The following is a 13,517-nucleotide window of genomic DNA, read 5'->3' as shown; positions in this document are numbered from 1 at the left end:
TAATAAAATTGATAAACCCCTGGCCCGACCTATCAAAAAGAAAAGAGAAAGGACCCAAATAAATAAAATCATGAATGAAAGAGGAGAGATCACAACTAACACCAAAGAAATACAAACTATTATAAGAACATACTATAAGCAACACTACGCCAACAAATTTGACAATCTGGAAGAAATGGATGCATTCCTAGAAACATAAAAACTACCACAACTGAACCAGGAAGAAGTAGAAAGCCTGAACAGACCCATAACCAGTAAGGAGATTGAAACAGTCATTAAAAATCTCCAAACAAACAAAAGCCCAGGGCCAGACGGCTTCCTGGGGGAATTCTACCAAACATTTAAAAAAGAACTAATTCCTATTCTCCCGAAACTGTTCCAAAAAATAGAAATGGAAGGAAAACTTCCAAACTTATTTTATGAGGCCAGCATCACCTTGATCCCAAAACCAGACAAGGATCCCATCAAAAAAGAGAGCTATAGACCAATATCCTTGATGAACACAGATGCAAAAATACTCAACAAAATACTAGCCAATAGGATTCAACAGTACATTAAAAGGATTATTCCCACGACCAAGTGGGATTTATTCCAGGGCTGCAAGGTTGGTTCAACATCCGCAAATCAGTCAATGTGATACAACACATCAATAAAAGAAAGAACAAGAACCATATGATACTCTCAATAGATGCTGAAAAAGCATTTGACAAAGTACAGCATCCCTTCCTGATCAAAACTCTTCAAAGTGTAGTCATAGAGGGCACATACCTCAATACCATCAAAGCCATCTATGAAAAACCCACCGCAAATATCATTCTCAATGAAGAAAAACTGAAAGCTTTTCCCCTAAGGTCAGGAACACGGCAGGGATGTCCATTATCACCACTGCTATTCAACATAGTACTAGAGGTCCTAGCCTCAGCAATCAGACAACAAAAGGAAATTAAAGGCATCCAAATCGGCAAAGAAGAAGTCAAATTATCACTCTTCGCAGATGATATGATACTATATGTGGAAAACCCAAAAGACTCCACTCCAAAACTGCTAGAACTTGTACAGGAATTCAGTAAAGTGTCAGGATATAAAATCAATGCACAGAAATCAGTTGCATTTCTCTACACCAACAACAGGACAGAAGAAAGAGAAATTAAGGAGTCAATCCCATTTACAATTGCACCCAAAACCATAAGATACCTAGGAATAAAACTAACCAAAGAGGCTAAGAATCTATACTCAGAAAACTACAAAGTACTCATGAAAGAAATTGAGGAAGACACAAAGAAATGGAAAAATGTTCCATGCTCCTGGATTGGAAGAATAAATATTGTGAAAATGTCTCTGCTACCTAAAGCAATCTACACATTTAATGCAATTCCTATCAAAGTACCATCCATCTTTTTCAAAAAAATTGGAACAAATAATTCTAAAATTTATATGGAACCAGAAAAGATCTCGAATAGCCAAAGGGATATTGAAAAAGAAAGCCAACGTTGGTGGCATCACAATTCCGGACTTCAAGCTCTATTACAAAGCTGTCATCATCAAGACAACATGGTATTGGCACAAAAACAGACACATAGATCAATGGAACAGAATAGAGAGCACAGAAATATACCCTCAACTCTATGGTCAACTAATCTTCGACAAAGCAGGAAAGAATGTCCAATGGAAAAAAGACAGCCTCTTCAATAAATGGTGTTGGGAAAATTGGACAGCCACATGCAGAAAAATGAAATTGGACCATTTCCTTACACCACACATGAAAATAGACTCAAAATGGATGAAGGACCTCAATGTGCGAAAGGAATCCATCAAAATCCTTGAGGAGAACACAGGCAGCAACCTCTACGACCTCAGCCGCAGCCGCAGCAACATCTTCCTAGGAACATCACCAAAGGCAAGGGAAGCAAGGGCAAAAATGAACTATTGGGATTTCATCAAGATCAAAAACTTTTGCACAGCAAAGGAAACAGTTAACAAAATCAAAAGACAACTGACAGAATGGGAAAAGATATTTGCAAACGACATATCAGATAAAGGACTAGTGTCCAGAATCTATAAAGAACTTAGCAAACTCAACACCCAAAGAACAAATAATCCAATCAAGAAATGGGCAGAGGACATGAACGGACATTTCTGCAAAGAAGACATCCAGATGGCCAACAGACACATGAAAAAGTGCTCCATATCACTCGGCATCAGGGAAATACAAATCAAAACCACAATGAGATATCACCTCACACCAGTCAGAATGGCTAAAATCAACAAGTCAGGAAATGACAGATGCTGGCGAGGATGCAGAGAAAGGGGAACCCTCCTCCACTGTTGGTGGGAATGCAAGCTGGTGCAGCCACTCTGGAAAACAGAATGGAGGTTCCTCAAAATGTTGAAAATAGAACTGCCCTATGACCCAGCAATTGCACTACTGGATATTTACCCTAAAGATACAAACGTAGTGATCCAAAGGGGCACGTGCACCTGAATGTTTATAGCAGCAATGTCCACAATAACCAAACTATGGAAAGAACCTAGATGTCCATCAACAGATGAATGGATCAAGAAAATGTGGTATATATACACAATGGAATACTATGCAGCCATCAAAAGAAATGAAATCTTGCCATTTGCGACAACATGGATGGAATTAGAGCGTATCATGCTTAGCGAAATAAGTCAGGCAGAGAAAGACAACTATCACATGATCTTTCATATGAGGAAGTGGTGATGCAACATGGGGGCTTAAGTGGGTAGAAGAATTAATGAAACAAGGTGGAATTGTGAGGGAGACAAACCATAAGTGACTCTTAATCTCACAAAACAAACTGAGGGTTGCTAGGGGGAGGGGGGTTGGGAGAAGGGGGGTGGGGTTATGGGCTTTGGGGAGGGTATGTGCTTTGGTGAGTGCTGTGAAGTGTGTAAACCTGGTGATTTACAGCCCTGTACCCCTGGGGATAAAAATATATGTTTATAAAAAATAAAAAATTAAAATCAACTAATTAATTAATTAATTAAAAAAAGATCTAAACGTGAGACCTGGAACCATAAAACTCCAGTAGAAAACATAAGCAATAATTTCTATGACATTAACCATAGAAACATTTTTCTAGATATGTTTCCTCTGGCAAGGGAAAAAAAAGGAAAATAATTATTGGGGCTACATCAAAATAAAGAATTTTATACAGGAAAGGAAACCATAAACAAAAAGGCAAACCCACTGAATGGGAGAAGATATTTGCAGGTGATAAATCCAATAAAGGGTTAATATCCAAAATATATAAAGAACTTACACAATGCAACAGACAAAAAATAAATAATCTAATTAAAATGGGCAGAGTACATGAATAGATATTTTTTCAAAGACATATAGATGGTCAACAGACACATGAAAACCTACTTAACATCACTAATCATCAGGAAAATGCAAATCAAAACATACCTCTCAGAAGGGCTAAAATCAAAAAACACAAGAAACCATAAGCAGTGGCAAAGATGTGGAGAAAAAAGAAACCTCATGAACTGTTGCTAGAAATGCAAACTAGTGCAGCTCCTGTGGAAAAGAGTATGAAGTTTCCTCAAAAACAAAGAGAATTACCATATGATCCAGTAATTCCACTACTGGATATTTATCCAAAGAAAATGAAAACACTGATTCAAAAAGATACATGTTCCCCTATGTCTACTGCAGCATTATTTACAATAGGCAAGATAGGGAAGCAACCCAAGTGCCCATCCATAAATAATGGATAAAGAAGAGGTGGTGTGTGCATGTATATACACCTCTGGAATATATACTATATATATTATCAAGTTGTATAAAAGAATGAGATCTTGCCATTTGCAACAACACTGATAGATCTACAGGCTATAATGCTAAGTGAAGTAAGTCAGAGAAAGACAAATACCATAAAATCTCACTTATATATAGAATTTAAGAAAAAGGGAATAAAGAAAAAAGAGACAAACAAGACTCTTTGAAAACTGGTTGCCAGAGGGGAGGTGGGTAGGTTGATGGGTGAAACAGGGGAAGGAGATTAAGACTATACTTATGATGATGTGAGCACTAAGTAATGAATAGAATTACTGAAATTCTGAAAATATGTAACTCTATGTTAATTATACTTGAATAACTTTTTTAATTAAAAAAAAATTAAAAGAATATTTGCCACAGTGGTTTACCTGGCTGAGAATATTTGCACAGGTGTTAAAAATTTTCTAGTAGTTCCATTAAAAAACTAAAACATGAATAAAATATAATAATATATATAGTAACCAAAATTATCTAAAATGCTTTGTAAATGTAATCATCCCAAAAATTAATAGTAAGAGAGTTTACATTTTTATGCTGTTATAAAATCATGTATTTAGCCCTAACAGCATATTTCAGCTCAGACTAGCTGGATTCATGTACCAATAGCCCCATTTGTCTTTTGGGTATTATTACACTGTGTGTGTATTATTACACACAGTGTATTATTACACTGTGTGGTGTCAGTCTACAAAGCCTGCAGGAGAAATTCCACGCATGGCACAGCAACAATGAAGTTTGCTGCTCTCATCAAAGCTGTTGTTAGAAGACGTCCCAGTATTGCTATACGTCTCCTTAGACATTAATTAGAAGAATATTCCCCAAATATAATGTAGTTAAAAACTTCTATTTATAAGTACTTATGTATATAAAGATTCTCTTTGTACTTGGCAACAACAAAAAACACAACAACAAATCTCATCTGAAGTCACCATTCAAAATTTGGTGCTAATGAAAACTGCCTCATGTAAAACTCCCCCCCCCCTTTTTAAAAAATATTTTATTTATTTATTTGACAGAGAGACACAGCAAGAGAGGGAATACAAGCAGGGCAAGTGGGAGAAGGAGAATCAGGCTTCCTGCTGAGCAGGTAGCCTGATGCAGGGCTCGATTGCAGGACTCTGGGATCATGACGTGAGCCAAAGTAAGATGCTTAACTGGCTGAGTCACCCAGATGCCCCAACCTTCCTCTTTTTAATATCAGAATTTAAACTTATTAAAATTGACTCACTTTTGCCCAGTACATATGTGAGGTTATGTTTTGATCTGCAAATGGTTTAATAAAACTAAAAAACGGGAATTCATTGGTAATTAACAAATTAACTAACATCCTGACATCAGGGAAATGCAGAAGACTAAAAAGAAAAAGAGAATAGAAAATAATGTTAATAAGAATGAATCTGGGGCACCTGGGTGGCTCAGTCAGTTAAGCGACTGACTTGATTTCATTTCAGGTAATGATCTCAGTGTGCTGGGATCCATGCTTCGCTTGGAATCTGCTTCAGATTCTCTCTCTCTCTCTCCCTCGGCCCTTCTAGTTATGCTCATGAGTGCTATCTCAAATAAATAAATAAAATCTTTTTTTTTTTTTTTAAAGAAAGAATCTGTATTTCCATAAACTGATTTTTATTATGAACTTGACATGGCCTACACCTAAATTTTAAGACTGAACATTATTATACCATGCTAATAAAAAGGGTGGTTGTTTAAAACAATAGCAGTGGAGAATTGGATGCTATCAACTCTTGTTAACTGCAAATCTAGTCAGATTTTCCCAGTAGCATAAGGGAATAACTCCAGGATACCAATGCCTCTAGTCTGAGAAAGATACATGATCAGGAAATAGTACATCTAAGTTTACAGCCAAAATATGGCTTTTTCAAATGTATATTAATTCAGGTTTCATTTTTCCTGTGTGACTAAGATTTCTGATAGCAAAAAAAAAAAAAAATTAAAAATTAAAAAGGAATTAGGACATGGCACTCTAATAAAACTAGTCATATACTTCTGCTACACTAATGGGTAGTTTTTCCATTGTATGATTCTTTAAAAAATTTTGTCCAAGTGTATTTTTGACAAGAATACAATAAAAACATAGCCCCTCACTTGAGGTGTGTCATTTTTTTTAACTATTGATGTACAAGACTTAAAAATTCTCCTTGTTACATAACTTCCAAAGTTATGCTTCAATATTCAGAAAAAAATAAATGAAACAATGGGGTTTTACAAGGTCAGCACTGGGAGCCATCAGAATAGGTGTCAGCAGTTAAAGGTGGTGTGTGTGTGTGTGTGTGGCCTGCCAACCCAAATATCTTTCAGTCCCATTAATCAGCTCTCAACTAGAACGTTACTCCTTTTCAGGAAGCATTGACCTGTGTGGTTCTGTGTAAAATGTAAGAACTCCTGAGAAGGAGAAAATGCAGTATCTAGAGTAATAAGTTTATTATTGTATTATTATCTCAGTACAGCTGAGCCCAAGCAGCAGGACAGGCCTCTGAAATTAAAAGCAAGAGCTGCAGGAAGAGCAGGAAAGATATCCTGGTGGTGATAGGTGTCAGAGAGGAGTCAGAGAGGATGTTTCGCCTACCTCACATTTTGTTTAGTGTTGGCCTGAATGCCTTTGAGAGAAATATCACCCAGAAAAAGACTACTCCTGTGTAAACAGCCTCATTTCCAGGGCCAAGAGGGCAGGGTGGGTGATGCAACGCTAACATTTATTCACACAACAGTTCCCAAGGTGCACTGCAAGGCATGCCTTCTATTCCAATCCAAACTCCCCAATCTTAAGGGTCTTAAAGAACAAAGGGATCTGGTTTAGGGCAACAACAGCCGCTGAGAAAATCCTAGAATGGATAGAGATAGAAAGCTATTGGAATGATCCCTCGCTTTCCAGTAACCCATCAAAATAATCACATTTTTACTGAGGCAACGTATTTAAACTGCAGACCTATTGGAGTCTTGAGCTCATTTTTGTAAAGCTTTCAGTTCAATTCCAGTTAGCCAACAGACAGTTTAATATTAGTTTCAGGTGTACAATTTAGAGAAATACAGAAACAAATAAGTTTGAATTCCAGGTTTCTACGTTGACTAATAGCAACGAGTTCAAATTGGTTTTGCTTAATAGAAAAATATCTATTTACTACCAAACAAGTTATACCAATAGCCTAGACAGGTGAGATGGTAGATGAAAACAGGGAATAGTGTTAACAACTTTTGGACCATGTCTATAAAGTATAAAGGAAGAATCATTTTATGATTTTCATGTTTTATCCTCAATGCAAGTGCCACACAGTTACTGAGATCACTACACCCTCCCGTTGATTTGGTTCAACTCCTGTTACATTCCCAAGTTACAAAATTATTTTGTGTTAATTTTGAAGGATGCAACAACATATTTATATCAACTAGGGATAGTCTCTGAGGCTGAAGGAGGCCCTTATTTGTGTGTGTGTAAACATGGTCATTATGCCTTTAAATTGCAAATTTCAGAGAAACCACTACCTAGTTAACTTTTAAAAACCATTCTTAGAGCAAGAATTTAGAAGACTCAGGTTGATTGTACTTGAATAGTTGCAGCACAAGTAATAAATACAGTGAGAGGCTTTCTCTTGGGGCACAAGACCACATTTATCTGTTTTACATCATTACTTTAATGTGCTTAATTACTTTATCATTATGAATGTACTTTAATCAGCAGGACAAATACTTTCCAATGCTTCCTATTTTGTAGACTTTTAGAAGAATACAGGAAAATGTTTATAAGGCATTTTATTCCTTACACCAGCAGCTAAAAGAAGATATTTTAGAAGTACCTTGAGATATGGAGATCTTAAATTACATGCAAGACATCACTAGAGAATCTGGAAATAAAAAGGATTTATTCTCTCTAGGCTCATTGAATGCTACCTTCTCACAAATAAATATTAAGATGCCCTAATATACATTGCTTTCACTATCTCAGTCTTAGTTGCTAAATAACTTTATAATAAATAACTGACATTTTCTTTAACTGACAGATCTCCTGAAATTCAACAAACAAACAAAAGCATGAGATAGAAGCCTAATAAAAGTTCCTAATTAGGAAATTGGTCCCTGAAGGCACATTTTCTCTCAGCCTAAAGGACCGCTTTATAGACAGATCATTGTTTTTTATTTTCAGTTGGTTTCTCTAATTTGCATGTGCACACACACATGCACAACACAAAAATGTTTTCTTTGAAGACAATTAAAATTATTTTGCCAATCAGGTTAACTATCCAGATGTTCTTTTAAATATATCACATTTTTCTCTTTACTAACATAGTGTTTCAGAATGAGAAAAGGCTTCATGATGTGGAGTTTACAACAAATTCCTCCCCTGCTAGAATTTCTGTATTTTTCCATAGAGCCTCTTTTATCTGTGAAAAGAATTATTGCATGTTTTCTTTGCTATGTTCAACTTATTTTCTATCTTCAGAGCTAAACATAAGAGCCTGAAAAGTAATAGTTTTCTCTCATTTTTTAATCATTCCTCATGTATAATCTACTCTATATTTTATAATTTCCTTAATGAAGATGATTGCCATGAAAATGCTTATTAAATATAGCAACATTACAAATATTGTCAGATCAATATTATTCATAATATCCAAAGCTTTTTTGGAACAGAAAAATTGATAAATTTAGAGAAAATATTCCACTTGTACGGATTTCATAAATCTGCAGATAAATGTTTGATTGTGTAGAGCTCAGTTTAGTTTTCCATGTACAGTCAAGCGACAGATAAGTGGCTGGGCTGGGCTCAGGTTTGGTGATAAATAATATGACACACTGTTATTATTATAGTATTTGTTTCCTTTATCTAATCTCCTCATGAATTAGCTTTTATTTTATTTTAATTATATTTAATTCACAACTATTATTTCCTAGTTGCTTTCATTTTTCTTATTAAGTTTAATAAAATGAGAATTATGAATAAGTGTTAAGCTAACCTAATGAAAAGATACAATATTCTAAATATACTTTGCAATATAATAAAATATACTGGATATATTTTCTTTTTTTTTTTTTAAGATTTTATTTATTTATTTGACAGAGAGAAATCACAAGTAGATGGAGAGGCAGGCAGAGAGAGAGAGAGAGGGAAGCAGGCTCCCTGCCGATCAGAGAGCCCGATGCGGGATTCGATCCCAGGACCCTGAGATCATGACCTGAGCCGAAGGCAGTGGCTTAACCCACTGAGCCACCCAGGCGCCCCATGGATGTATTTTCTTAGTGTTTAATTTTAAGCTAAACCATTAAAAACTATTTTATTTTCACTCAAATCTGACATCTTTTATTTCATTCTCACATAAATTATCAACAATTTGTAGCTATTATTTTTTAGAATAGTAAAGTGGCTTAACTTCTATATGAATAAAATATCGAAGTAATAATATTTTGAATTTTGAAGAAATGTCATGTTGATATATGATTATGGGGCATCTCTCTTCCTGTAAAGATCAAAATCATTTTATTTCAAACTCTCCAACCCATCCCTTCTACCATCAATTCTTTATCATATACAAAATAAGGAATCAGACATGATTTTTTTCAAAAACTGCAATTCAGAGAATTAATCACAAAATTACCACAGCATATTAGACCTTACAGATGGAGAAGTAAAAATAAATTTATAGGATAATTTGATAGTTTTTATCATAATTTATATATTTTCAATAAGATTCTTTATCTGGGGGCACCTGGGTGGCTCAGCAGGTTAAGCTTCTGCCTTTGGCTCAGGTCATGATCTCAGGGTCCTGGGATCGAGCCCCACATTGGGTTCTCTGCTCAGCAGGGAGCCAGCTTCCCCCTCTCTCTCTGCCTGCCTTTCTGCCTACTTGTAATCTCTGTCAAATAAATAAATAAAATCTTAAAAAAAAAAAAGAAACTTCATCTGACTACATCCCCTAAAAGAAACTTTTATATCATCTTTGTAATGGTATTTTTTTTTCTGTGAGCTGAACAGAGCAAATTATATAAAATAGTTTAGATTAAATAGTTCAATGTTAAATGAGCATGATTTAGGTACATGTACTTTTAGGAAATATTTTTTTAATTTTTTAAATTTATTTTTTTATTATACACCAATTAGTTTATATTTTAGTTCTTATAAAGAAAATGTTAAGAAAATTAAAAGCATGTATTATATGGCTAAAAAACATACTTCCAGATTTCTTTACTTATCAGATGGAATAATTCAGTAGCTATGTTCACCATCACAGACTTTAGTCCTATTCAATGATATGGCATATCATGCAAAATTACCTAGTCACAAACAAAAATGTCTCAAATATAGTAAAAATACATATTACAAAGGTAGTTTCACAATGCCAAATAAGAAATGTTATTTATGTTGGCTGTGCTTCAGAAATTTAGGGTCAGTAGGCTTCATCATGGGGTACCTGGGTTAAAATGTCTATTTTTTTTTTTTTTTTTTGCTCTAGTTCCAAGTTGAGTAGTGTATGACTCTACATTATAATTTACTTTTTCAGTCATCTCTAGGAGAGTCTTTTCACCTTCTAACCATTGAACAGACTCCTAGAACACTGTCTTTGTGATCTTCTACACTTTGTTCTTCCATTTCTACCATTTGTGAGATAGTTTCATGGAAAATAAGCAATTGTGGAGAACCCTCTTCACTTTGTTCACAAGGAAGTCTCACATCATTCCTCTGAAGGGAATGTCTATACCCTACTCTGCCTCTTTCCTCAGTCTGATTTGGTGGATGGTGCATTGTTGGATGAACATCCCAGCAGCAGTTGGATCCACAAATTCTTTCACACTATTTGCATATTTTAATATATCAGGAGTATTTCCATAGGATGCCATCCCTGGAGAGTTTGTAGCTATCATGGAGGCATCAGAGTCTTCACCTATGAATGAACCTCTTAAGACCTAAATAAGTTTACTTGGAAGGAGTAGGAGGTTTGTTTCTACATAAGATTCTAATGCACTCCTTCAGAACCAAAAGGCTTTTTACTAATTTCAGCACCTTCAAATTTTGTTTGCCTGTCAGCACTGGAAGTAACAGTCTCTCTTTCATTTCCAGAAAAATTGATGAGAGACAATTTAATATATAGTTTTCCTTTCCTTCTAGGAATAATCTGATTTACTGCTTGTCTCCAAGATGAACATGCATTGGCAGATGTTTGACCACATGTTCTACAAGTGTTGCCAGTATCAATAAAGTTTCCGTACATCTTAAACACATTTGACCTCCTGTTTCTGTAAACTTACCACTTGAATTTTCTTTTCAATCTTCAAGCACTCTCAATTTTGCTGTCCTGTTCAGCTAGTGAAACACATTTCCACTGTAAAACCTCCCCTGCCCCGCCCTGGCCGCCAAAATCAATAAATAAATAAATAAAAGTTGCATATACTTGAAGTTCAAATTTCTTAGTTTGGCTTCTTTGGCACTAAAAAAACATCTCCAGCTGCTCATGCATGAATTCCTTTGAACATTTTTTTTTTTTTTTTCCCTTTGAACAATCCTGTTTCTTTCTTGAGATGTCCCATTGTTTGAGTTTTTCCACTTTCAGCAAAGTACGTGGCCATTCTTCTTTCAAATATAGTTTCCACTAGTGGTTTAACCATAATTTTGTAAGCTATTTCATTAGGAGCTGAGTCATCAAAGGCAGGATCAAAACCTAATGTTTGGCTTTTAAGTACCTTCTTGAGACAAAACTAAAAATGGGCCATCAATAATTTTATTAGGGATTATGATTATCCCAAGTTTCTTTTCTGCTGAAAGGTCATTTTTTTACACAAACTCACATCCTATGTTCACCAATAGGATTTGCTACGGCCAATAGTCTACAATCCCTTTAAAGTCTCTGATCATACACAGAATTTCATAATTTGTGTTTGTAGCATCAAAATAAGGTTTTTTCTGTTGTCTTTTTTTCTTGTTGTTGTGGGTTTTTTTTGTCTTTTGTTTTTCATAATTTTTCTACTTTTTTCACACAGAATTTCTATGTGCATTCTGTTGTGCAGAGGAAGACTATTCAGGAAGCTGACTAGGTTGTGCTCATGCAGAGCCAACCACTTTGTTATCTATTGGAGGAAGGTCATTCTAAACAGAAGGCATAGTCTGACAGTTCTTTACAGTTTTGTTTACTTTGGCTGAAGATGCTGGAGGTACAGGTGTTTCTGGACTGGATTCAATATCTTCCTCAGAGATAGTCATAGCTGAGTGAAAAGAAGCTCTCTGGATCAATATCTTTGTCCTTTGTATCTCCATTTTCTAGCCATTCGACAGTATTACTTTCACTATTTTCATTTAAAAATGTTACCATTGCTTGATATATTTGGGTTCGTTAATCAGGGGCCTTGAATTTGTTCTCATTTCCTCTCTCTCTCCATGTGTTTTGTCCTTTACAGTAAAATTCACTTCCAAGTCTGGCTGGGAGTCTGTCTACACCCTAAGCCAAGTGACATTAAATATTTTCCCCTAATGGAAACATTGCTCCACTAGATGGTTAGATTTCCACATATATCCTGATCTACATGTTGCTAAAGTTGGCCATAACTGTTTACCTCATCTAAGGTGTGTATGTCGGGTGGGGGTGGGGAAGTTGTGACAGTGTGACTGTGAGTAAGGCCCTCAGGGCATGGAGTGATGCCAGGGCTGGGCACAGGAGAGTGGGAGGGACCAAGCTCAATTCCTGAGAGCCAACCCTGGGGACAGAAATTTTTTTGTTTTACATAGGTAAATTTAGAAATCTTCTCATAAAGTTAATGAGATATATAAGACCAGAGAGAGAAAATTATCCCAAGCAATACCTACAAATACAACCAGAGGACATGTGGGCAAATTCTTCCTTAGAAGATAAGGTTCTTTTTAATAAAATAAAATCTTCATTTTTTATCTTGGTAAATTATCAAGTTAAAAAATTTGAATTTAATCCAGTGTAAAAAGAGTCAATATCATAGATCTTATAAAACAATAAGTGAAATTGCTGAGTTGAAAGATTACATTCTCAATCTTCAAAATTCACTAAATCCTAAAATTTCCTAATTTTATATTCAATCCTCAAGCTGCCCATCACAAATCTGTATATGCTGTAAAGACAGGAAATCAAAAAGTATGGAAGTATACACTCCCCCAATTCAAGATGATCGCATTAATATTAAAAATATTATTATTAATTATATGCATTTGGGCATTTTGTTGATTTGAGATTATCAATTTAAAATGTAACATTTAGAAACAATATTTCAATTTCTTACAAAGTAAATTGTTAAATTTTAGGCTCTATTTTTGACATTCTTTCCCTTTATTCATCCTTGCCCCACCAAGAGAAGAAACAAAGAAACAGGAAAATAAACATACTAGGAATAAAATCTGGTATAAACTAGTTAGTCTGAACAAGATTTCACCACTTACTAGCAACTTGATTTGGGCAGGTTACTTAATTTCTGTGACTGTGAGGTTCCTGAATGGCTCAATTGGTTAAGCATATGCCTTTGGCTCTGGTCATGACTCAGGGTCCTGGGATCAAGCCCCACATCAGTTTCCCTGCTCAGTGAGGAGTCTACTTCTCCCTTTTCTCCCACCTCTGTTCATGCTTTCTCTCTCTCTCTCAAATAAATAAGTAAAATCCTTAAAAACAATTTTTGTGACTGTATTTTGTTTTGTTTGACTTGAGAAGTTGATAATTGATATTATTATACCTTCAGAGTATACTTTAAA

General features: G+C 35.2%; 1 pseudogene; it reads right to left on the bottom strand.

Moving 5' to 3' along the window:
* Positions 1–10,203: 10,203 nt before the first annotated feature.
* Positions 10,204–12,129, bottom strand: LOC131999428 (kinesin-like protein KIF2A; annotated as a pseudogene).
* Between the last annotated feature and the right edge of the window lie 1,388 nt (positions 12,130–13,517).

Source organism: Mustela nigripes, chromosome 13 (assembly GCF_022355385.1).
Source record: "Mustela nigripes isolate SB6536 chromosome 13, MUSNIG.SB6536, whole genome shotgun sequence".
In the NCBI taxonomy this organism is placed as follows: Eukaryota; Metazoa; Chordata; class Mammalia; order Carnivora; family Mustelidae; genus Mustela; species Mustela nigripes.
Note: the sequence above shows the minus strand (reverse complement) of the source record. Positions and strands in the feature narration are given on the sequence as shown.